The sequence below is a fragment of the Borostomias antarcticus genome, assembly GCF_949987555.1.
Source record: "Borostomias antarcticus genome assembly, chromosome: 1".
NCBI classification, from domain to species: Eukaryota; Metazoa; Chordata; class Actinopteri; order Stomiiformes; family Stomiidae; genus Borostomias; species Borostomias antarcticus.
This window is the reverse complement of record NC_140234.1, coordinates 22,960,656-22,986,121: the sequence shown is the minus strand read 5'-3', so window position 1 is coordinate 22,986,121 and position 25,466 is coordinate 22,960,656.

Below are 25,466 nucleotides of genomic sequence, written 5' to 3'. Positions count from 1 at the left end.
GATTTTTTAAATTAAATCCATTTTCCTTCATAGTTGTGATAACCGCGGTAATATTAGAAATTACACCTAGTCAGTCATATTTCCATGGTTCTAACCCTAGAACACGCTACAGAATTTTGGTGCCCCGTGTGAGGCTCAGCTAAAGATTTTAGATTAATGTTGTAACACCCAGATTGTGAGCAAAGGTCTTCTTTTGTGTGCACGGTGAAACTCACTTTAAGTGATAGTATCCCTTCCCCACTCAGTGATTAGAGTTACAGTAGAAAGTTGTTTCGAGACGTGTTTTGATTACGGTGGTATTTGATGATCATTGTATGGCACAGATCTGACCAAGAGCATTATCGCTATATGATTGTACCCGGATCAGTTTGTGAACCGGTGTGGAAGTGTGTAGCATTATACAGATAATAGCAAAACGGTAGAGGTCTTTTTCAAACGTTGTGGTGCTCACTAAGTTCACGTGAGAGCCGAAAACTGCTCACAGTCAAGGCCTTAATCGAGGCCGCTGCATTGGCAGCTCCTGAGCCGGTTCTGGGGGCAGTGCAGGTTCAGATGCATCGGGGACCTCAGGGAGTGGAAGTCCCCATTTCATGGTGATGTTGTGCAGGACACAGCAGGCCAATATTATTTTGCACACCTTGTTAAGTGCATAGAGATTACTTAACATGCAGAAAATACATGCATCAAGTTGATTTTAACAACCCATTCATATTTTTAATGAAGTAATATGAAGCTTAAACCTGCTAATTATCAATTAATTTAGCTTTAAGTGTTATATTTCTAATCATTTGTCATGTTTCATTACGTGTTTCAAAGGCATCTGTGTATTGTTAATTTAACAGAGCACAATACGAATTAAAATTGTGATTTCAATAATGGCAAACACTATTGATGTGCATTAGGTATTTACACAAGTCCTATACGCAGGCAGAAGCAGGTGTAGATTTTGTTAGTAGCTACGAAAAGATCGGAGCTACTAAAATAATGATGAATGCCGAAATGCACACAAATTTGCCTCTGCTCAGTTTACTCGCAAATTCGTTCTGCTCACATTTCATGAATGAGACTCAATGAGGGGAGGAATGTCAACACTCGCCACCATCCACTGTCTCGATCTGGAACCTGACTGCTTTCCTCCCAGTCATCTCTGTGACGCCAGTACAGGTCCTCATCAAGTATGGTGACAGGCTGCCTTGGATTCCAAACAGTTGGAAGAACTCTGACCTGGCCAGTGAGCGGTTGCTCTGATCATCAAGGATGACATACATTTTTACAGAGCGCTCCCACTGTCCTTGAGGATAAACCCGCACCAGGGAAATCTTGGAGCAGGATCGTGCTGGGAGACGTCGCCCACATACTTCTGTACATCGTGAGGTGATCTCCGTGGTGGTGCTTTGATGTTCTGCACTAGGCTCTGGTTCCTGCCTGGCAGATGTGGAGGATGAGCTAGTGTCTGGATGCAGGGCTGTGAAATGCCAGTCACTCTCACACTTCACATTTAGCACCACTCGACATTCCTTAGCTATATGGTAAATAGCGCTTTTATATAGCGCTTTTCCACCTTAGCGGCACTCAAAGCGCTTTACAATGGCCTCTCATTCACCCATTCACACACACATTCACACACCAATGGCAGTAGCTGCCATGCAAGGTACTAACCTGCTCATTGGGAGCAATTTGGGGTTAGGTGTCTTGCTCAAGGACACTTTGACATGCGGACAGTCGGAGCAGGGATTCGAACCACTGACCCTTCGATCATTGAACGATCTGCTCTACCAACTGAGCTACAGCCGCCCCATGCTATATGAGTTGAGGAGCAACACTTGTAACACCTCATGTGCTCCTTAAGGAATGTTTTACGTTCTGTTAAAGGCTTTTTTTTCGAAGGCTGCGAGAGGATGGGGTTTATTATGAGCAGTGCTTGGCAGGGTTATTCTCTTTCTTTGTCTCTGCACCATTGGTTGAGTTCTCCTCAGTCGGTGAAGACACATCTGTCTTGTGCACTGTCACTCTGATCTTCCCACCACCCTGCTTTGATGAGGGCCTTTCATTTCGGGTAGGATTGCAGCTGCTGCTTGACGGGATGAAACTAGGATCGTTTCTCACCTTGGCTTCACGGTACACAAACCGGGTAAAGAAGGAGAATGGAGGAAAACTCTGTATTCCTCTTTGTAGCGTGAGCCAGGATCCATTTATCCTGGAGGCCAGCAGGCAGCTTCTCAACTATGGGATTGATTCCACGAGGTGTATCGAGATCCACAAGGAGGTCCCCAAGTTCTCTGAGCTTGGCATTTTCTCTTGAAGACATCCGAGGAATGCTGTCCAGCCGTTGGAATAGGGCACTCTCTATTAGCTCTGGGGCGGCATAACACTCTTTGAGTCTTGCCCAAGTTAACTGAAGAGCAGCATGAGGGTTGGAGGCATAGACCGCCCGGATCCTTCTGGCATGGTCAGCCGATTCCTTACCGAGCCATTTTACCAACAGATCTAGCTTTTCACTGGCTGATAGATCTATGCCTTGAATGGCATGAATGAAGGAGGACTCCCATGCCTTGAAGTTTTCCGGTTGGTCATCGAACTTGGTGAGCCCTGTGGTTACCAGCTCCCTCTTGGCTACGTACTTGGCGAAGTCAACCCTGTTCGGGGCTTGAGCCTGATACGCATGCTGTGTACTCTGCTCAGGAGGATGGTCGGAAGGAACTGAGTGTCTGGCTGAAGAGAAATCCTTCCCCTTGGGGAACTGCTTTTGGAATGAGAGCCTGTTTCGAGGCCGGGGGACATGCCGTTCTGTTGCCACTGGGTGATCTCTCATGTATCTGTCCATGTGTTGTAGAGGGAAGAGCGTGGTCATCATTGTGTGAATGACACCTTTCAGGGATGTGTCGTTTCATTAAAGGTACCCCGAGGAGTTTATTTTTGGTTACGAAACAGTCTCATTTTAATGTGTGTGAATCTACATTACCCACACTTGTTTATGTGTCCATTTTCGACAAATGTCATTTCTTCTATGTAGTTTATTTTTAGATTATTATTTCGTGGTCGGGTCGTCCAGAACATCCTTGGAATGACGAAACGATTTACTGCAGTAGCCTATGCTGCCAACAAGAGACAGCGCAAGCATATATATACCGTTAAATATTGTCAAAAGTAACGTTACTAGTAAGACCTATGTAATTATAAATGGTTTTCCTTACACAATATGCACCAATACACAACGTGAAATATAATTTCATCAAAATAAACTTACAGCCATTGCTTTCTGTGTGCTCAAACAGCAGAATTCATGGAGATTGTAACCTACATACTGGCGAAGACGATCACTCTTTCCTGCTCCCCACATTAACCATTATCTATAAAACGATTGACTGCTTCCATCTAGTGGTCAAATGCAGTATTACACTAACACAAATAATACAGAAAACAGCAGGATAAACATACTAGAGCACCATTATAGCTGTGTTTTTACATTTTCACCAAGTTTGACTAATCAAATAAATTGAGCCAAATGTTACATGCAAAAATATGAATAAATGTTTATTTTTACCTTTTGCTCCATGTATACAAAAAGTAATAAAATATTTGTTCTCATTTGACTCGCAGGTCAGAACACACATCATGATGGTTACATTGCCTTGGTGTGGATTTCCTCAAGCATGAGATCATAGTTGGTTGCTATTTGGCTAAATGCGGTGGAGCAGTCTGTACCTCTTAAGAACTATTCCTTCTCCTGCATGAAGGATATTGTCATCCAGAGAAGGATATGCTCCCTGTTACAATATCATAGTTTAGGTTAGTTAGATAATCATCTTCTAGGTTAGTTAGACAGGGTAGTTACTGGTAGGATAGTGTAGTGATATTGTTTGGTGTAGGATAAGTTATGTAAATATCAGTGGGGCGTGGTTAGGGAAAGCTGCATGTAGGACTGACGATGTACAAAGGGGCGTGGCTTGGAGCTCATTAGGACAGCATGAGCGCCAGGTAAGCACGCTGGAGAGACCAGTTGCCATTGAGGTGATCATTGTCTAACACTGGAACTGAGAGACTGCAGACCTCAGGACGCAGAGGGTTTCTGGGGGAACTTTTAACACACTCTTTTAGAACATTTGTACACCTGTTTTTAACCTGAATGAACTGAACTACACGGAGAGAGAGCTAGTCCAGCTACCGGAGGAATCATGCCACGCGGATGGGTCCCTGCAGGATCTGGCCAGGCCTCATCACACCTGTCCACTGGTGAGTGCGTCTAACCACTGTCCCCAGGGTAGTTGCATACATGGTAGGAAGAGGTAGATACCCATTTCCACTAACTACCATTAGATAGGGTACCAGTTAGCAGTGTATACCACTCCACTAGGCCTGAGGTTCCTCCCAGAGAAACTCGTGTCAAGTTACTATTGAATGGCAACAGTCAGAGAAATTTGAGAGTTGCCTATCGCCATTTTGCACGGTTCCTGCTCATGCGGTATAACCCAAATACATCAATACTTTGCCAGGTTGTCATATCCACCAGTGGCCACATAGCTACATTCTCCACCACTTATCTTTTGGACATGCTGAGTATTGAAAATGTAAAAACACAGCTATAATGGTGCTCTAGTATGTTTATCCTGCTGTTTTCTGTATTATTTGTGTTAGAGTGTAATACTGCTGGGGTGGGGGGTGTGATAGTAATTTAACTGATCTAGTCAAAAGGATTTACCAAGATTCGCTCAAAAGGTTAAGTCTGGTTTATTGTGAAAAACATACGAGCGCAAGGACTTCCTGAACAACGAGTGGTTAGTCAGCGAAGTGCCCGTTTGGTCTTCTGCTGTGGCTTATATGCAGTCAAAACACAGGTAAGGTATTTCCAGGATGTGATTGGCTACTGCATTGTACATCATATGAAATGGCAGGCGTGGCCAAGAGTACAGACATGTGACATGAGAAAAAGGGCGGCAATTGGGGACAAAGGATGGTTATTCTATTGTAGACAGATGGCCTTCTGGAAGCCATTTTGTATGTTAGCACAGCTATGTGAATATTTGGGGGAGGTGATGAATTACAAAAGGAGTGAGAGGACAAAGGTTTAAGGTGTTTGGATGTAAATTCCTGGGTGTTTGGATGTAAATTCCTGGGTGTTTGGATGTAAATTCCTGAACAATCCCCCATTTGTGCCTGAACAGGTACACAAAAATAAAATATAAAATCCAAACACAAAGTTTAAACATTCAGCTATGCTATACATGTGGAAAGGAAATAATCTCTCCACTAGGTGAAAAAAAAAAAAAAAAAAGATTATTTTCTTTCCACGTGCAAAATCACGTACCAAAACCCCTTGTTTCAGAAATTTGACAGGAAACAAGGTAAAAAAGATGACATGATTATACTATTTATAGTCTAAGAGTGGACAACCATTCACCAAAAAACCTTGATTTAAAGTTTGAACAAGGCAAAAAGATAAATGGTTACCAGTGTAAAAAGGGCAAAAAACCTCTTGGTCAATTTAGAGGAAAAACCCAAACTTATTTATCAACTCATGTTTCAACCATTGTAACTCTTGTAAACAAATATGATATTTTTCAAGATAATTTCAAAGTTCATTCACTCTTGTTGTTTCCTCTGGATCATAGCTTCCATGTTTGCGTCTCTGAATGTTTAATGTAGGTTCCAGTGTGTGCGGTTAGAGGTGCAGTCATTGCTGTTGAGATTTTCCACGTTGTCATACCACAACCACGAGAAGGAGGTGACCGGCAAGGTCAGTCTCCGATTGCTCATCAGAGGAGAGGAGAGTGTGGCGGTGACTGTCAAGGTCACTCTCCGATTGCTCATCAGAGGAGAGGACAGTGTGGCGGTGACTGTCAAGGTCACTCTCCGATTGCTCATCAGAGGAGAGGACAGTGTGGCGGTGACTGTCAAGGTCCTTGAGATCTCTGGTTCGGCTGCATGGACCGTCCTCTCAGCTACTTTTGACAGCTATTCCACACAGGCCAGAATGTCCTGGTGCTGATTGTTCCATCTTTGACAGGTAGGTTCCTCCCGCAACATCTACTTCTCTTCCATGTTTTCTGGCCTGTTCTCAGGCTGCTCATCTGCTCCTGGTAGTCTGTCTTCCCATTGGGCAGGTCTGCATAGAGCGGTCAGCCAGCGAGCTCTCGGAAGGTGAGGAGGGAGTCCCTGTCCTGGTCCAGCAGGGTGAAGGTGCGCAGCCAGGGCGCCAGCAGCACGTACAGGCTCTTGAACTGAACCCGGTCCACACGGTACTGCTCCACGTAGGGCCGGCCCGGGTCGTGCTGCTGGAGGGCCACCTCGGCGCTCCCGCTCCCCCAGTACAGGCTGATGAAGTGCTCCGTCTGTGGATCCACAGATGAGAGAGACAAACAGAGACAAAACAGAAGAGAAAAAAGGAGAGTCCTCTGGTCTGGTTTCCCTGTTTCCCTCTTTGGTCAGGAACGGTTATCAGCAGTCTGTTGGGAGATACTCAGAAACATGGTTAAGTGCAAGCTCCTGCTTTGGGGAAAAATTGTGTTATTCAGTCAGGAAAACTTAAACAGGGTGTCTGTTCCAAGTGTCATTAGAGCCAGTCTGCAGTAGCCTACAGTGACATCAAGGGCAGTGTTAGAATGACTTTAACACGCCCAGTCCCCAGTCATGATCAAGGCAATTGGATTTGGCTCTAGAATTTCTCTTGCGATTTTATGAAATACAATAAAATAAACACATTCTTGTCTCAACAAAATAACCCCCCCCCTAAGGGTAGAAACAAATTTCCTGAAGTCAGGATAAAACAGAGGTGGGGGAAAAAAAAATGCATCACTCAAATAAAATGACACTAAAAGGAACTGGCTTCATTTACAATTAAGAAAACATCAATTATCAATTAATCAAAAAATCCATCAAAGCTTCATTTGTATAGCTAAAAATTGTATATCTAAAAACTTTCCTCTTCTGCATTTGAGGACAGAGTATTGGGCCCGCTTCGGACAAAAATGGTCTCTTCCCTATGTCATACTTATCTGTCGCTCACAGTGAGTTGGTGACATGGCGTTGGTCCTGCATCTCACGAACCACAGATCGCCCATCTGTAGAGAAACAGGCCGGTAACCCCCATCTCCACCTCCGGTCCTGTGTCGTCTCCTGGTTCGGCACTCACCCATCACTCCCGGAACGACAGTTGTCTGTAAAACACTCAGAAAAACACTCAGCCCCGATGAATGTGCCTCAAACTATAAACATGAGATATTTAACATAAACATTAAAAATATATAATTGGGTTAGGAGATGCTGTATTCAGGTTAAGACACTGGCAAACATTATCTATCCCCCCCACTATCATGTACAAACCTTACGTCCTCAGCTACATCTGTCTCGTCCTGTTTATTTACCTTAAAAAATAAGTCTATATTGGCTAGTTAAAATCTACCTTGTGGGTTGTTCAAGGGAACCCCAGCAGGTGGCGCCGAATCCCAGGTTGCAGGATTCTCCCTTTCAATTTGCCTGCGGTAACTGCGACAGTTCCTGATCCAGTGACCAGTTTTACCACAGTGAAAACACGTCAGTTCTGTCTCCGTTTTCGTTTCCCTCCCTCGGTTTCATTCTGTAGTCTATTCTGTTTCTATACCTACGATTCTTGTTCGTGTGACGACCCTGTGGTCGTTGTTGGTTGGGAGCAGACGGAAAAACAGAGTTGGGAGGCGGGGCAGCAGCTGCGGGTGAACCAGTCATAGTTTGGGAAGGATGTGTGAGCTCTGAGTGCCGAGTCGGCGTGATAGAGTTCAAAACGGAATGACTAGGAGGGGGGAGGGACTCCGAATATTCCTCTCTCTGATTAACTTCGTCAGCTACGCTTCTTTTTGACTTGAAAAAACACTTGTGTGCGAGTATTTCCCACTTCCTGAATGCATTCCAATCTATCGCATTTCCAGGCTCCCTTCCTAACCTAGTCATCTCAAACGCCTGTAACTGAGCCCTAACAGTCGCTAACTCACTAATATTGAGTGTACCGGACAGGGGGAAATCAGAATGCTTCGCCCAGATCAAATACTGTACACAAGCATCATCCCAAAACCTTTGCGCAACAATCTTAGCTGGCCCAGACAGCGAACTAGTATTGGTATTCATAATTAACACAATACCCTACAGCCTATAATTCAAAACTAACGGTGAAAAGAAAAGTATAGTTAAACACAGGCGGGAAATAAACAAAGGAATACAATTTCGAAAGAAACAAAGACACATTAAACCGCTAAATAACTCACCCAGTCAACTGGTCCTTTGTTCTCTGGCTCGATGGCGGATCACCGGGAGAGCGGAGTGGTGTTTTCCTGCGTCTCCCAGACAACCAGCTAGCCTACTGGAAATCTAGCAGTTACGAATTTAACAGTCTAAACAGTGTACAAAATACTTACAATACTTTACCTGGATCCATGGCGCGCTTAACAAACAATACAAGGCAAGAGCCGAGGCTCAAACAGTAAACAACAAACTAACAACCCCGTGCACATACAAGACAGAGCCGAAACTCCAACAGTAAAACAGCAGACTGACACGGGGACGCAAAACAAAGAACGACCAAAGATGACGAAAAGAGGACGAACACACAACTTAACACACGACAAGCATGCCTGGCTGCACCAGCCACTTAGTCAAAGCTAAACTTAGTTTAGGTTGACTAAACCACCCGGGATCAAAGGGACAAACGCTTCTACCAGAAACGCGGGTCGGACTAACATACCAAAACCACTCCCTGTAGCTACCTTCGTTGAGAAAACAACGGCTCTGCGGTTTTAATTCCACCCGCGACCGGCCAAAGGGAAACCTGTTCTGTGCCAACTCTTTGGCGTATTAACTCAAAAAACCCATTCTAAGCTGCAACCGATAAACAACCTGAATTGTACATCAACTACAGGGGAACAAATTCACGAGACCAAAACTCACACTTCTTCTGAACTGTTTATACCCTCGTAACGAAACAAGGACGAAATCAAAGGACAATACAATATATAAATATATCTATTGCTGTTCACAACTTCCTTAGATAGTTACTTACTAAATACGTACTAAATACCCACGCCGGGGTTTCTGTTTTCAACAATCCAGACCAACACAATCTGAACCAAAACCATGGCAAATAACAAGCATAAAAGGATTCGTTTTTCAACGTACCGTGAGTTTAGCCGAGTGGAACCAACGGCGGACCTCTCCGAACCAGTGCGCATAGACGCAAAGAGAGAAGTTCCAGAGCGGCTACCGCTCCGCACGTCTGCGTCCTTTGGTTCCACTCCAGGCGAACCCCACGGCAGTAGATCCCATCCCCGTCGCCAACTGTGATAGTAATTTAACTGATCTAGTCAAAAGGATTTACCAAGATTCGCTCAAAAGGTTAAGTCTGGTTTATTGTGAAAAACATACGAGCGCAAGGACTTCCTGAACAACGAGTGGTTAGTCAGCGAAGTGCCCGTTTGGTCTTCTGCTGTGGCTTATATGCAGTCAAAACACAGGTAAGGTCTTTCCAGGATGTGATTGGCTACTGCATTGTACATCATATGAAATGGCAGGCGTGGCCAAGAGTACAGACATGTGACATGAGAAAAAGGGCGGCAATTGGGGACAAAGGATGGTTATTCTATTGTAGACAGATGGCCTTCTGGAAGCCATTTTGTATGTTAGCACAGCTATGTGAATATTTGGGGGAGGTGATGAATTACAAAAGGAGTGAGAGGACAAAGGTTTAAGGTGTTTGGATGTAAATTCCTGGGTGTTTGGATGTAAATTCCTGGGTGTTTGGATGTAAATTCCTGAACAGGGGCTGGCAGGCAACATTGTTCTAAATGGAATCTATTTTTAGCATGCCTGCCTTGCAGGGCTATGACATGCAGGGAGAAGAAACTGTGGTATCTATACATCAATCAATCAATCAAAGCTTTATTTGTATAGCGCATTTCATACCCAGAGGCAACACAATGCGCTTTACAGAGAACAAGGGAGGTGGGCAGACGTCCCACCCCTACATATTCCAGAGGGAAGCAAAAAAAACAGTAATCACCCGGGGGCCAGATAAGTGAGCTGTAAAAATTCTTCCCTGACCCCTCTCAACAAGGCGATCGAGCAAGCTCCTGGAGTATGTTTGTCTACCGGCTAAGAACATTTATAAAGCAATAAATAACATTCACCAATCAGAAAATTCAAGTAAGAGAGGCTAATAACATCATAGGAGAGACATGGCAAACACTGGTGTATGTCTGTGTGTGCGTGAATGTGCCTGGGCCCAGATAGAGGCAGGGGTCAAGGGGTAGGATCGGGGTAGGAAAAGGATACGGACCCGGGTTAGGATGAGGGGAAGGGGATCTGAGCCCAGGACTGGTGTATGTCTGTGTGTGTGTGAGTGTGCCTGGGTCCAGGTAGAGGCAGGGGTCAGGGGTAGGGTGGGGGTAGGAAGAGGATACGGACCCGGGTTAGGGTGAGGGGAAGGGGGTACTGGGCCCAGGCCTAAAGCCGGAAGTGGACTGGTGTATGTCTGTGTGTACGTGTGTGTGTTAACTAATTTGCTACGACATCTGCAGCAGACACAGGGGTATCTATCGGACTCAGGGTGGTCTGCTGGTGACAGTGGGGCATCCACTGGACCTGGTTAGAAGATAGGAGGGAGAGAGAGAGGCACTAGGGAGAGGGGAGGCAGAACAGGGTTAGTAGCACACAGAGCCATATATAGAGCAATACATTACGTCAAACTACATTTTCAGAGCAAGAAAGGCTAAGAGCATCATGGGAGAGGTGTGGCAAACACTGATGTGTGTCTGTGTGTGTGTGCGTGCCTGGGCCCACATTCTTTCTACAGTGACTGGGGAATGTGAGTTAGATACATTGAGTCTTGATGATGGCAGGTCTACAAATGGTTCTGCTGTATGTACCTGTAGCATTAGAGTGTAGGTTACTGCTAGATAGGACAGATGTTGAAAAATGCATTCCCTTTAGATTGTGAGGGTTATGTTGTTGTTATTGTTGTTGTTATTGATTTACCATTTCAATCTTTGAGCAGCTCTTCAGAGGTAAGACATGAATCATTCAACAGATATCTATATACAGTACAGTATGGTCATGACTCTAATGCACCGCTAGCTTTGATGCAGATCTCACATTGTCTCCTTGAGATACTTATTATACGGTTGTATGACTTTCACAGAGTCCAATATGAAAGTAGATACCACAGGCCTGTAAAAGTCATATTGTGCAAATGTGAAACTGTTGAATTCATGGAGGAATAGCGCCTTTTCTTATATTTGTACTGTATGCATGGCAGCTTGGGTGAACAATTCTGTTTGGATACATTTCTTGTTGTCTTGTTGCATAGACATTTCTAAGACATCATTTTGTAACTGTGTGTACATTAATAACTATAAATACTGTACAGTACAGTTACTAAATATCAACACTTGTTATATGGTTTAGCAACATGCGTCACCTCACCTACAAACCTCAACCACAATACCGTTTAATTACTTTTACTCCAGGGGCTTTGTAGTTGCACTTAAAGGAGTAGTACTGTAAAGGGAAAATCATGTTTAGCCCTGTTTTAAGGTTACTTATGATCATATACAATGGTTCAGATCAAAAAGTTGACAAAACTAGCACTTTTGAGAAAGTCTGATAATTGCTCTACCACCGTTTTGGTCATACAATGGATGTGGGTGGGTACCGTGAAAAATCATTCAAAAAACATGTTAAACTCTCAATTTCAAAGACAAGAAATTCTGACGTCCATCTTTGTTCCAAACTGCTGTTTTTGTCTACAGTAACACGATTACATTGTTGTTGTCTACAATAACACGGTTACATTGTGGGTGACGTCATTCTTCATCTCTCCCACCTCCCACCCCACCACTTCCTAGCCAATTGGAACGCATTACAGACTACCGATCACCCACTGTACAGTCAGCAAAGACCTGTTACAGAACGGGCCTACCGGACCCAGGCCCAGGGGACCAAGAGTCAATAGTCGGGGTTTAGTCATTCATGTCAATAACAAGTCACTAGAAAGAAACGATCATATTACTTTTTAAATGAGTGTTTATCTGTAGTACTTTAGAGGGGCTGAGTACTCCATACAATAAATAATGTGCAATTGAAATGCAATATGGGTCCTTCAATTGTTTTGGGCCCATTGTTGAGAAATCCAAAAAGCAAGTCCTCCCCACTAGGTCCCTCGAGTCAAAACCGAGCTGTGTAAAGCTGCTTTTATTGTGAGATTTCTCCAATTATCTTCAAATTGGATGTGGATGCCGTCTCATTGGGCAAATTCAAAAAGGCATTAAATTAAATGGTTGGAGGGGCCCATCATTTCATAATCCGTCTATGACAGTCAGTCAAGCTTTCGGTGAGTCAACCCCTGAACAACACTCACACTTCCTTTCCTGCATGTGCAGCACATGCTCTGTCAACACATACTGACCTGAGGCATCACCCCCGAAATAGGCAGGGATATCAGACCATCGCAGGGCTTGTTCATGCAGGCTGTGGTGGCTGTCGCGCTAACTGGAGCATGCAGCGTCTCTGGCTGGGGCCTCGGAGTGAGGGGGCACAGCAGGCGCTGCTATTAAAAAGGTCTTTGTCCTCAGGCTCCACAATTGAGCCAGGCCTCCGAACCGTCACAGTTCTCCTGTCCAATAGAGATGCAAATATTGCGGATATATCCGCGACATCCGCGGTTATCCGCAACCGCGGGTGGGTGGGCCAATCAAAATCAACATTGTGATTAATTTTGGGTGGATTGTGGGTGGATTTGTCAGTTATATTTGTATTTAATAACTACTATAATTATATATATTATATTATAACAACTGCGAGAAGGCGCGAGACCTGCCAGCAGCTCACTCAAATACCCTCGACCACTTCGTCAACCGAGATCCTGCGAAAGCGAGCCTATAATCTTTAAATTGTTTAAGTCAAGAAAATACGCCTATATGAAAAGCGAATGAGCACGAACGGCTGGACATAATTTAAATCTAAATACAATAACTTCATGTTTGGCGGGTTGGGTGCGGGTGCGGGTCTCTAAATTTTAGACGTCGGGTGGGTGGCGGGTGGATGATTGATGAGTGCACGTGGATTTGGGTGCGCTCAAACTCCATCCGCGCATCTCTGCTGTCCAAGTGCAGCAGGTGGCGTTTCATAGGTCTCCCACTGAAGTCCCCGTCTCAAGTGGGAAACCTGACCAGAATCCCAAAATGCCGGGCGAAGGATTGTTTCAATTTTCCAGTGAGAAACTGTGGGTCAGTTGATCTCTAGACCAGTTATGGGCAGAAGGGACACGGCTCCTTATTTTTCAGGGCAGCTCTGAATCTTTGAAGGCCGTTTTCTCTGCTTTCTCTGTGTACCAACATTCACAGAAGCATATCTTCTGAAAGCTTACAATTTACACTCTCATACTGTGTAAAAAAAACTGAAAAATGACCTTGGCAGACATCAAGACCAAACCTCCAGTGGCAGTCACAATTGTTGTCCTGGCTGGCTGAACATTATATAATACCTTTTCTATATCCAATGGAGATATGCAGTAATGTCGACATGGGCTACTAATATGTAGTCAAATAGTAATTAATGCTGTAACGACATTGTAATTATAAAGAGGAACGCTATATTATTACATGGTTTAGCGGGAATTGGATGGTATGGCAGAGAGTCTCCAAGGGGTAAATGGATGTTAATATTGATCTTTTGGTAACAGAAACTTCAGCTGCCCTTTTCCCCTCATCCACTTACCCCTGGAGAGCCTTCCCTCCACTTATACAGTATATATATGTGTGTGTGTGTGTGTGTGTGTGCGCGCGCACTGCCGAACTATAGATACCATGATGGAATTACATAGCGATTACATAGCGATTACAAAGCATTTTCGCACCAGGACAAGCACAGGGTTGCGAAGTGGCTCCTACATTGTATTGTCAGTGGGAGGAGGACAGGGAGGGAAGGGGAGGAACGGTGCTGTGATATTTAGTGGTGGGGGGAGGAGGGGGAGGGAAGGGGAGGAACGGTGCTGTGATATGTAGTGGTGGGGGGAGTAGGGGGAGGGAAGGGGAGGAACGGTGCTGTGATATGTAGTGGTGGGGGGAGTAGGGGGAGGGAAGGGGAGGAACGGTGCTGTGATATGTAGTGGTGGGGGGAGGAGGGGGAGGGAAGGGGAGGAACGGTGCTGTGATATGTAGTGGTGGGGGGAGGAGGGGGAGGGAAGGGGAGGAACGGTGCTGTGATATGTAGTGGTGGGGGGAGGAGGGGGAGGGAAGGGGAGGAACTGTGCTGTGATTGGTAGTGGTGGGGGGAGGAGGGGGAGGGAAGGGGAGGAACGGTGCTGTGATATGTAGTGGTGGGGGGAGGAGGGGGAGGGAAGGGGAGGAAGTGTGCTGTGATATGTAGTGGTGGGGGGAGGAGGGGGAGGGAAGGGGAGGAACGGTGCTGTGATATGTAGTGGTGGGGGGAGGAGGGGGAGGGAAGGGGAGGAAGTGTGCTGTGATACAGTATGTAGTGGTGGGAGGAGGACAGGGAAGGAAGGGGAGGAACGGTGCTGTGATTGGTAGTGGTGAGGGGAGGAGGGGGAGGGAAGGGGAGGAACGGTGCTGTGATTGGTAGTGGTGGGGGAGGAGGGGGAGGGAAGGGGAGGAACTGTGCTGTGATTGGTAGTGGTGGGGGGAGGGAAGGGGAGGAAGTGTGCTGTGATTGGTAGTGGTGGGAGGAGGACAGGGAAGGAAGGGGAGGAACGGTGCTGTGATTGGTAGTGGTGAGGGGAGGAGGGGGAGGGAAGGAGAGGAACGGTGCTGTGATTGGTAGTGGTGGGGGAGGAGGGGGAGGGAAGGGGAGGAACTGTGCTGTGATTGGTAGTGGTGGGGGGGGGGACGGGGAGGGAAGGGGAGGAACTGTGCTGTGATTGGTAGTGGTGGGGGGAGGGAAGGGGAGGAAGTGTGCTGTGATTGGTAGTGGTGGGGGGGGGGGCGGGGAGGGAAGGGAAGGGGAGGAAGTGTGCTGTGATTGGTAGTTGTGGGGGGGGGACTGAGCACAGTGCAGTGCTCAGATCTATGTTCGACTTCTGTTACACCATAATTGAAAAGAGAGAAAAAAAACACGTTAGAAAACACTATGCTATGAGATAAGTGCAAGCTGACAATGAGACGAAACAATGGGCAGCTGCAGAAGGGCAAAGGTCGTATTTTTACTACAGCTACAGAAGCTTGCTGAGGCAGCATGGTTTAGTCATGAGGCCAGTTTCTGCTAGAGGCCATTGAAACATAAAAGTATGTAGAAGAATCTTAGCTTCCCAACACTCCCAATGTTTACTTGAATTCCCATTCTCCAATCTCCTTTCAAAATGGATACTTCAAATCTAATTTTTTAATATACTGTCTAAGGCAAGCGTTAACCAACATATTTGCATGGTTCCGGCTGCCCACGCTGTCAAAGCAGTCTAAAACTGAGCATGCACAGCCACTAATACTCTTGGTAGTTGGACATCATTTACATTATTTTTGAGGATTTGTGAGAAAGGAATTTTCTTTTGCAGATGTCATCCATATCAGCCTCCTGATCTGAGAGAGAGATATAGGGAGGAGGGGGAGGGGGACAGAAAAGGGGGTAGAGTAAGAGGAGAGAGAGGGATGGAGAGGGAGGGGGAGCGAGAGGAATGGAGAAATAAATTATAGGAGAAAGATGTTAGACAAGATAGAAAGAGAGCCAGAACCTAGGGCATATGCCTTTATCTGGGGGATGTGACATTGAAAACGGCAATATATGTCACAGTATCATTACAAACCATGACTAATAATTAAAAGTATAACATCAGACAAATAGTTTAAGACCATTTCATTTAGCGATCAATGAAGTATCTACTTATAACAATTGATTTTACCTTTGGACACAAATGAAAAGGTATTGATTCCTAAAGTTTGAATGTAACAATGTATCAACCCCTCCATATACAAGTAGTATCGATGCTGTCATAAATAGTTTGATTGATCAGTTGCAAAAAGAATGTAACTACTGGAAAGCACCAGGACTATGATAACAACTTAATGAACCATGAACTAGGGGTGGTCAAATATTTCAATTAATAAAACTATTTATTGACCTTGAATGGTTTTCAAATAATCAAAGATTTGCTGCAGCTATCACCCTACTGTATCTCCCTCCACACACCACTAGTTTGGATCAATGGAAATTATGGAGATTAATGATTAGTAGTGTTGCGTTACATCGCCTTGCGTCAGTGTGACGTTCTACATGTTTCACATTTTTGCTGGAAAAATTGGTGTAAAATAATGTGTTTCATTGGCAGACCAGTGAGATACATTATGAAAGCAATAAGAGTACAACTTGCCGAGTGTGGATCGATAATTACTTCAAATTGCTGAAAAGTGCTGCAACTCTTGGTTCTTTTAAAACAAGCCTGAAGACTTTTCTTTTTGCCACTGCTTTCTAAGAGGAGTTATGTTTATCAGTATACTGCACTGTAACTTTTATTCCTGTATTCTATTTGTCCTGCTTTTTGTTTTAAATGTCTATAATGACTTGCTTTTTGTTTTAATGCTTTTAATGTCTCATGTAAAGCACCTTGAATTGCCCTGTGGCTGAAATGTGCTATATAAATAAACTTGCCTTGCCTTGCCAAATTGCATGAATATCTTAACCCATTAGGCGGTCAATACATTATTCTCAATTTCAATATGATTTCAGTGGAGAGAGAGAAAAAAAGCACTAGAGAACTATTGCTAAAAATTGAGACAGGGGAGACTCTGGAAGGGAAGAGCTTTTTGACAAATTGACCTGTATAAAAAAAGAAGAAATGATGGGAATGATTTCTACAGGAAATTACATGCTTTCACCATTCAAATCCTCAGCGGTGAGTGAGACTATTTCAATTCGGGGCCTTTTATTTCATCGAAGATTATAGTCTTTTCAGACAGAGATGGTTAAATTGAAACATCTCTCAAAGGTCCGTCTATACTCAAATTAATTTGTGCTGATGAGACATGAAGAGGTAGAGAGACTAGGGAATTTATTTCTCTTCCTCTGCAACTAAACCATGAATATCCAGGCATACCGGCCTACGCATGTCCAGTCGAGACACCCACACAACCATATCCTCATTGAGATGCTGCTACTGTAGTCCTGTCTTAATTGTCTCCTGATGTGTGCTGTACCCCTAATTTACATTGTTTGCATCCTCATACTTGGACCAAACTGATATCCAATTGATCCTGTTTTATAACTGATCCATACATTTATTGGTATTATCCAAAAGAAGCATGTATATCTCTTAAACTGCTGGACATGCCCGATGTACTGTATTTTTTAATATCTACAGTACCCCATTCTTGTTCACTAATCTTAATTTCCATCTATTAGTGTTCAACATCTCAGAAGGCTGAAAATGGTAAAATAAATACAAACTATACAGTAAACAAACGTGCAAAAAATTACAAATATGCAATCCAGACAAATAATACCATTTGGATTCATATATAGTAATTTGTCTATGAAATTGAGCATCCAATTCACACAATGGAACTGTACGTTTGTGCCATCATTCTGCATACGGTGCCAGTAAAGACTCCCGGGAAGTTAAGTTGGAAATAAAAGCACCCAGGATGACAGTCTCTCCATTATCTACTCTATCTGTGTACAGAAAATGAACTCTGGGGAAAATGTCAATTGAATTCACACATTACGCTGTGTATTCATATGATAGGCCAAGCCTACAGATTGCTTTCGGAGCTCATCCAGAATGCACTGTAGTGACATGTTTCTGCAGTCTGTGCATTTCAGTGGGATTTTCAGGCTCTTGCCTTGGCCAGATAAAGACTGCATTGGTTTCCCTGGATATCTCTGAAGGGTTGGAACTGGTATAGCCTGTAGCAAATTAATTAATTCTTACTATTAAGGCCTTGACCTCCAAGTATTTGCTAAGATTACACAGATCAGCTGGAACTGTTAGTTGGCCATAGCATCTAGTGTTGATCCCTCTCATCAGATTGACATAATGTTACTGTAGTTAACAAGTGAGCTAAGCAGCTAGTGTAAGGCTGCTGTTTGCCTAGGTACTCTAACATGACATTAGTTCACTCGTGGCCATTCAACTTCAGGATCATACTGTATTATTGTAATAATAATGCTGTGAAGGGACACGATTCTGTAAACTGTACAGCTAATGTGACCATCAGCCAAACAGTCCTAGTTTGGAGTAACGTATTTGCCCATCAGCCCATCCCAGTTTGGAGTCATGTATTCCCCCATGTCTCGGTGTGATCAATTCAGAGAAAGGTACCTATCAATCAATCAATCCAATCAATCAATCGTTTCCCAGAAATGTGTCTTGTCCATTACAAATTCAAGCTCAAAAGACATCTTCAGATAATGCAGTCTCCTGACTTCTTGCCTCAACTTTGTTAAAGGGGTAGTGTGCTATTTTGGACATTTAGCCCTATTTGTGGTCTGTCTACCATGACCCTGAAACATAAGAGACCATGATTTCACTGATCGTTCCAGTATTGAGCTAGCTGCAGTGTTTCTGCAGGCTCTCACTGAGCTACAATGGAAGTCAATGGGGCACACATAAATGTTTTGAAAAACTATGGTGAATGTGCTTTTCTTGGCTGGGAAGCACATCTTACCAGTCTCGGTATGCTCTCCTGTGAAATGTATCACAATACTTTATTGAATATTTTTAGGTGTTTCTCTCTATCTCTAATCCAAGATTTCCCCAAGGCCTTCTGATTTTAGAAACCCCTTACATGAAAATAAGTGTAAATCAGTGAGGGTGTGGACTTCACAACCCAAGACGACTAGTAGCACTATAGTACTTTATTGAAACCCAGGAAATTGAACTGTCACATCATCAAAAGACAACTAAGTAACATAATCCAGATACAAACTGTATATTATTATGATATATATAATTTGTATCTGGATGTATATTATATATATATATGCGATCAAATTCTCTCTCTCTCTCTCTCTCTCTATATATATATATATATTTATTTCTCACATCTCCCGCAAGGTCGAGGATTGTGCACATTAACCGGGAAATGCTTACAATTCCCGACCTTGCGATAAATCTAGCAAAGTCCAACCGTATGCAAAACGTCTGCGCAGCCGGGTGGTGGGAGGGGGATGCTACCATAGGCTTATGCCAAAAGACAAGTGTGAGTTTGATGCATCCTCCACTGCCTTATCTAGATATTTTGCTAACTTAAATGTTTCATTCTCAAACATCCAGTTCAGTCTCTTGGAGTCATCCATATTCAGCAGATCAACCTTTGTTTTTATGCTACTAAACAACCCATCACGTATCTCCCCATAGAAAGGACAGTAAAAAACAAAATTATATTCATTTTCAACCACCTCAAGGTCACACAATGGGCAAGTTCGATCTTCCTCTCCCAGCCCTACGTACCTTCCTGTTTCAATGTGGAATGGCAGTATACCTCCTCTGATCTGGGCACAGAGTGATCTCTTTTTCTTTGTCAGATTGAATAAAACATAATTTTCGGAAAAGTAATCATACTTTATCTCACGATAGGTACGATAGTAGTCCCCCCCAGAGCACTTCTGCATTCGCTTTTGCCACCCATGGAAGCACTTGGCAAAGTCCTCCTCTTTAAGCCCCCTTAGTTGGCCACTCACGGTGGCTTTGATCTCTTCCACGGAGGTGGGTGGCAAAAGCGAATGCATGAGTGCATTAACTCTGGGGGTGACTACTTTGAGGTGGACAATGGGTAATTTCTCTGCAGATTCTGTAATAAAAATGTTTTGACAGTATACTTTCTTTATTGTAATAAAATTGTTGAGTTTTGGGAGTTGGTAGAGAAAAGTGACACAACTGGTGACAAGCTACCCCTGGGACACTCTGCCTGTCACAGAAGCACCGATTGAGTGAGGTGAACAATATTATACCAGAATAGTCGTGATATATAGGGCAACAAAGGGATATTGTTTTTTCAATTCAAATAGAGGCATGAGCGTGGCTGACACAATCCGGGGACTTTTCGGTCGCACCTTGTGTATATATATATACGATATACAAGAGATAAAATAAACAAGTGTATAGCAGCAGGTAGGTTCCTCAGCATGCCATGTGTAAACATGTCTAAGGTGTGCAAGAGTTTGTAAAAAGTACAGTAAATGTACATGTCCTGCCCAATGACTTTAACACCCTCCAAGCTGACTGTTTAGACATGTACACGAACAAGATTTTTATGTACAGTATTTACATGGCTGTATAAAATGTATCGACACATTGTTGTGCATTGTTGTGGTGAACATGAGTCTGGTGGGGTTTTGAGGGGGGGTTTTCTGTGTGAATCCAAATGAGGTGATTACATATATTAGGTTACCATGGTAAACTAACATTAGGTTGCCATGGTAAACTGACATGACATGAACTGAATATTTATTATTCTCAATCTTTAACACAGTAAAGACTTACAGCAAATGCCAGTAGGACATCTTGGAAACAACAGTGCCGTCAGTGTCGCTCTCACAATCACTGCAGAGAAAAGCAGATGCGAAGATGTTAATTGCAAGATGAGAAGACAGTGGAAAATGACATTTCAACACCAATTATAACTCCCCAGAATTGAAACATGACAAACATTTAAGGGTGAGTAGACCGATGCTAGCTTATTCGTCACCTGTTGGATTTTATGCCTAGTCTTCATTTGACACATAACATAAAATGGTTCTGTTCTGTTCTGACCTATGCCCATCCCATTGTTCTCTGTAACGTGCATTGTGTTGCCTCTGTGTGTGAAATGCGCTATACAAATAAAGTTTGATTTGATTTGTTATGGTCCTGGCTCTACGCGCCCTGCTCACGGCCTGGACCTTTGGCCCGGGACACTGAGCACCAGGGCCCCCAGAACCTCATCCCTGCCCCTGGACTCTTAAGCTGGCCCAGACCCTCACCCCTGTCCTTGGACTTTGAGCCCCTGTTCCCCACCAGAGATGTTTGTGCATACTTGTCACCATGTTGTTTGCCTGCATTTATGTCACTATGTTATGTTGATGTTCCTAGAGTGTATTATCTTGTGTTCGTGGTCTTGTCTTCCCTGTGTTTTAGTGTCTTCCTGCTCGCCACCAGTCTCTCACTAGTCCCACTTCACTTCGTTCCCTTCCTAGCCCCCTTAGGTTCTAGCTCCCTTCTCCCCTAGTTCTAGTGTCCCTAGTTCTAGCCCCTCCCTGTGTTCCCTAGCTCCCACTTGTGTTAGGTTCCCCTCTCCAGTTCCCAGCCCAGTCCCATTCCAGTCCCAGCCTCGTTCCCGGTTCCCTTCCCTTGTGTCCTACGTCCTTCTGTCCTTGTGTCAGTGTCTTGTTTGGAATCCCTCCATGTCCTTGTCAGGGTGATTGTTTGCACCTGTGTCTTGTTATGTCTTGTTGCACACCTGTTTGTTGTTCATTGATTGTTCTCCCAGAGTATGCCCTCCTGTTTCCTTTGTTCTCTGTCTGTTAGTTTGTTTCATGTCCTGTACTCCTCACATGCTCATCTTTAATTCACTATTGAATTTGAATTTTGAATTGAAACCTTTATTGCCCCAGAGGGGAATTTGTTTAGCACACATCAAGCATACAGATATATGCACAACTCCAGTACATCCTGAAATTAGACATGCTTCTCTATTTCCTGTCTCACACTATTGGATGAAATGATTATTCAGGTGTGCCTGATCATTGTGCTGCAGTCAGGCATACCTGATTAATCACTTAATCCAATAGTGTAGGACAGGAAATAGAGAAGCATGTCTAATTTCAGGAAGTACTGGAGTTGTGCATTTGGCTAATTAACCCCCTGAACCTGCGCTGCCTCCCTGCTGTCTGCCTTTGGGTCCAACCTTATCCACTCTCAAGCCCTAAGAGGTTCCCGATCTTGAGCATTAAAAAAAAAAAAAACTTTCAGAAAATACACACACAAACATCAAACCCTTCCCCCCCCTCCCCACGGACACCCCAAAATAAGCATACTACAAAGAGAAAAGACAATAATTATACTAATATCAATGACAACAGTGATCATACTACAGATGATACTACTATGAACCAAGTTCACCATAAAGAAAAACAGAGAAAAAAACAAAGGGGCTTTGTACATTTTGAACCACTTATCTTACTACAGTGAACAAATACAGGCTCATTGACAACATGAACAAGACACTCAAACCAGTCATTAAAGCATCACCCATTCCTAGTCCTAATACCCAGTGCAAAAATTTTGAATAAATACGTGACATAACTCTCTGTGAACTGTGCATGGGTCGTCCAGGTTCTCTATGACGCCACCATGATTCTTATGACAATCAATTAGTTGCCCATGCATCTGGTAATGTGGGATGTTTGAGAATGCTTGCCTTGACTTCTACCCCATGAAGTGACCACTGTGGAATTCTACAAACAGAGCAGGACATTGCTCTTCTAGTGTTGCCATCACGGAGGCATAGTGGGTATAATTCAGTGCAAACACCCATGTCATCAGATAATCAAGTGTGTCGATGTAGAGGCAGATGTCTGCTGAGCGACAAGACTTGACAAACTGAAAAAACTAACAAAAAAGTGTTTTATATGAAATACTAAGAATACTGTATATGGAGCTGTTCTCTTGACTTAAAAAAAAAAGAGTGAATGAAATATAATGACTTGACCAATTACTTGATCCAGCTCCGTAGACTTGAACCAGAAATCTGCTTGGGGTTGTGAGGCATACAGCTTCTTGAGACATTCATCAAAGCGCAGATGCTCGGCTCATAATGTGTTGCCTTCTCCACATACTGATTGTAAGCCTTCTTGATTCTGCTACAGACACCTGATGTATGTACTGGGTTCTGCAGATGTGAACACCAATGAAGGACCAAAGCTTTGCCACTAGTTGAGATATCACTACTGGTAGGAGCTGTGGTCCGTCCGCCAGTTTCTGACTCTCTCCAACCACTGGTAGCCTTCTTCAATGGTAAATGGTAAATGGACTGCACTTATATAGCGCTTTTCCACCTTAGTGGCACTCAAAGCACTTTACAATGGCCTGTCATTCATCCATTCACACCCACACTCACACACCAATGGCGGTAGCTGCCATGCAAGGTGCTAACCTGCTCATTGGGAGAAATTTGGGGTTAGGTGTCTTGCTCAAGGACACTTCGACATGTGGACAGTCAGAGCTGGGATTCGAACCACTGACCCTTCGTTCATTGAACGACCCACTCTACAAACTGAGCTACAGCCGTCCCCAACCCCAATCATTGACGGTGAGAGGTTGGTGAGAGGACGGGAGGCTGGCTCAGGATGACTGTTGGTATTCAGGGCAGGAACATACAAGACCTCATCAGTTGGCAGTGAAACGTCCAGATCCATGGTTGTGTAGCAAGCTGGCGAGGATTTCACAAGCTGCTTCCCCATCTCAGCTGGATCTAGGATGTCAGTGAGATTCTCAGTTTGTTGGCTGTCTGAAGGGAAGTGCTGCTGAATGCTGATGCATGTTCCCTGGAAGGTTGACTTTGCTGTTGTTGATGGGTTGTGGTCAATATGATCAAAACCACCATTGGTGAAGACACCCTTGACTGCCTGAGGTTGGACCACCACACCAATCTGCTCCCAGGGATTGATCACTGAATTTACCATGTCTGTGCTGACAGTTTTCAAGTGGGCATATGACACACACATTCCTCGCTTATGCATGGTTCGCTCCAGATTTCTACTGCCAGTTTGAAGGTGTAGTTTCATTGCCAGATATACAGTAGCGAACCTGGTGTTTCCCTCTCTTTTATGTGACGTGGAACACTGCCAGGTGTCTTGGATCTGCATATTACAGAGTTGAAAATGATTTGCTGCCTAATAATGGATGTTGCCGTCTGGGACTTTTCAGGTCCAGGAGGTGGCTGATCAATACCTGATCCATCAAGAAGCACATGTAGGAACAATCTCAGCATGGGTGGGATTGAATCAGCTTCACAGGAGGTTGAGGAGGAACCTGCAAAAGTCTGTTTCATGGAGATGTTGTTTTTCTCAGATCATTGTCAAAAACAAGGGACCAGCCATGATTCAAACATACTGATCTCATGTCTGAAATCAGGCATTCAATATCTTTGTGAAGGCGCGTGGTGTTGCATTTGATGTACGGAAAGCCCAGATCAGCAATACACTTGTCATAGAGGGCTGTCAAGTCAGGCATTGGCAGTGACTCTTCTGAGCAAAGATAATCTTCAATGATTTCAAGCAACTATATGCTCTGATTGCATTATGCATTATTTTCAGTCGTGTAACATCCAACAGTTTCTGCTTTTCTATAGATCATAGTCAAGCATGCACAATGATATACAGCATCAATAGCGACCATATCACCAGCTAGTTGAGCCAATAGATGCTTGTCACCCATCACCTGAGCACATTCTTTCACTTTTCTATCCAAGCCAAGGGTAGAAGCCCTCAGTTCCTTTTTGTTGCCCACAGAAGAGACATGGTGTGTTGACTGGTTCACTTCACCACAGAAGAGACATGGTGTGTTGACTGGTTCACTTCTCCACAGAAGAGACATGGTGTGTTGACTGGTTCACTTCACCACAGAAGAGACATGGTGTGTTGACTGGTTCACTTCACCACAGAAGAGACATGGGTATTTTTTGGGTATTTTACCCCTAATTGTCATGGTAAAGAGAAAACAACTCTTTTTTTAGCCTTGAAAACGATTAAATTGGATTATTTGACCCCAGAAACATACAGTACACTTTGACACCAATTTTGTCATTATAGCTATAACAGAAGCAAAGATATGGGGTCTAGTGTATTGTCGGCGGCCATTTTTAAGGAAAGCGTATGAAAACAAAACAAAATGTGATTGCACTTGTGTCTTTGGATAAAAATGTTTCTATGGCCCTAAGGTACTTCCAAAGGAGACCTTTGCATCATGACTTGAAGTTAACAGCATATTTATGGGCCTTAAATCCTCTAAGTAAGGTGATGCTGTTGGTGGTGTTTTTAGGGCACGGGTTGCAGAGGCTGCCTATGCAACTTCCCTATGCAGCCGCAGCAGAACCATAAGCACTTGAGATGCATCAAGGCAATGACTTCAGAAATGCCACCAGCTACCCTCATTCACCCTCAACCCATCACATTCCCATGAAAATATATTCATGTTATGCTGATAGGATGCATGTCAGTCTGTTTTGAAAGAGATCACTTCTATTGTGTAGAGTAGTTTTCATATTTCATATGTTGGGGGCAATGTGGCCTCTTATTTACATCGATGCCACTCCAAACTGTAAGTTACTGTACATCAATTGCATGTCATTACTTTAGAAACATGCCACCCAAAAACAGTAGCCTAGTGTGTAGGGGCTACTATACACTGCAGTGAGGCTGGATATAGCAAGTCAGCCTATTTGAAACGTATTGGATATGGAAACGGGAGAGAGACAACTCCTTAGTGTCTCGCCAAAACCCATCTTCACTGGAAATGAACTACA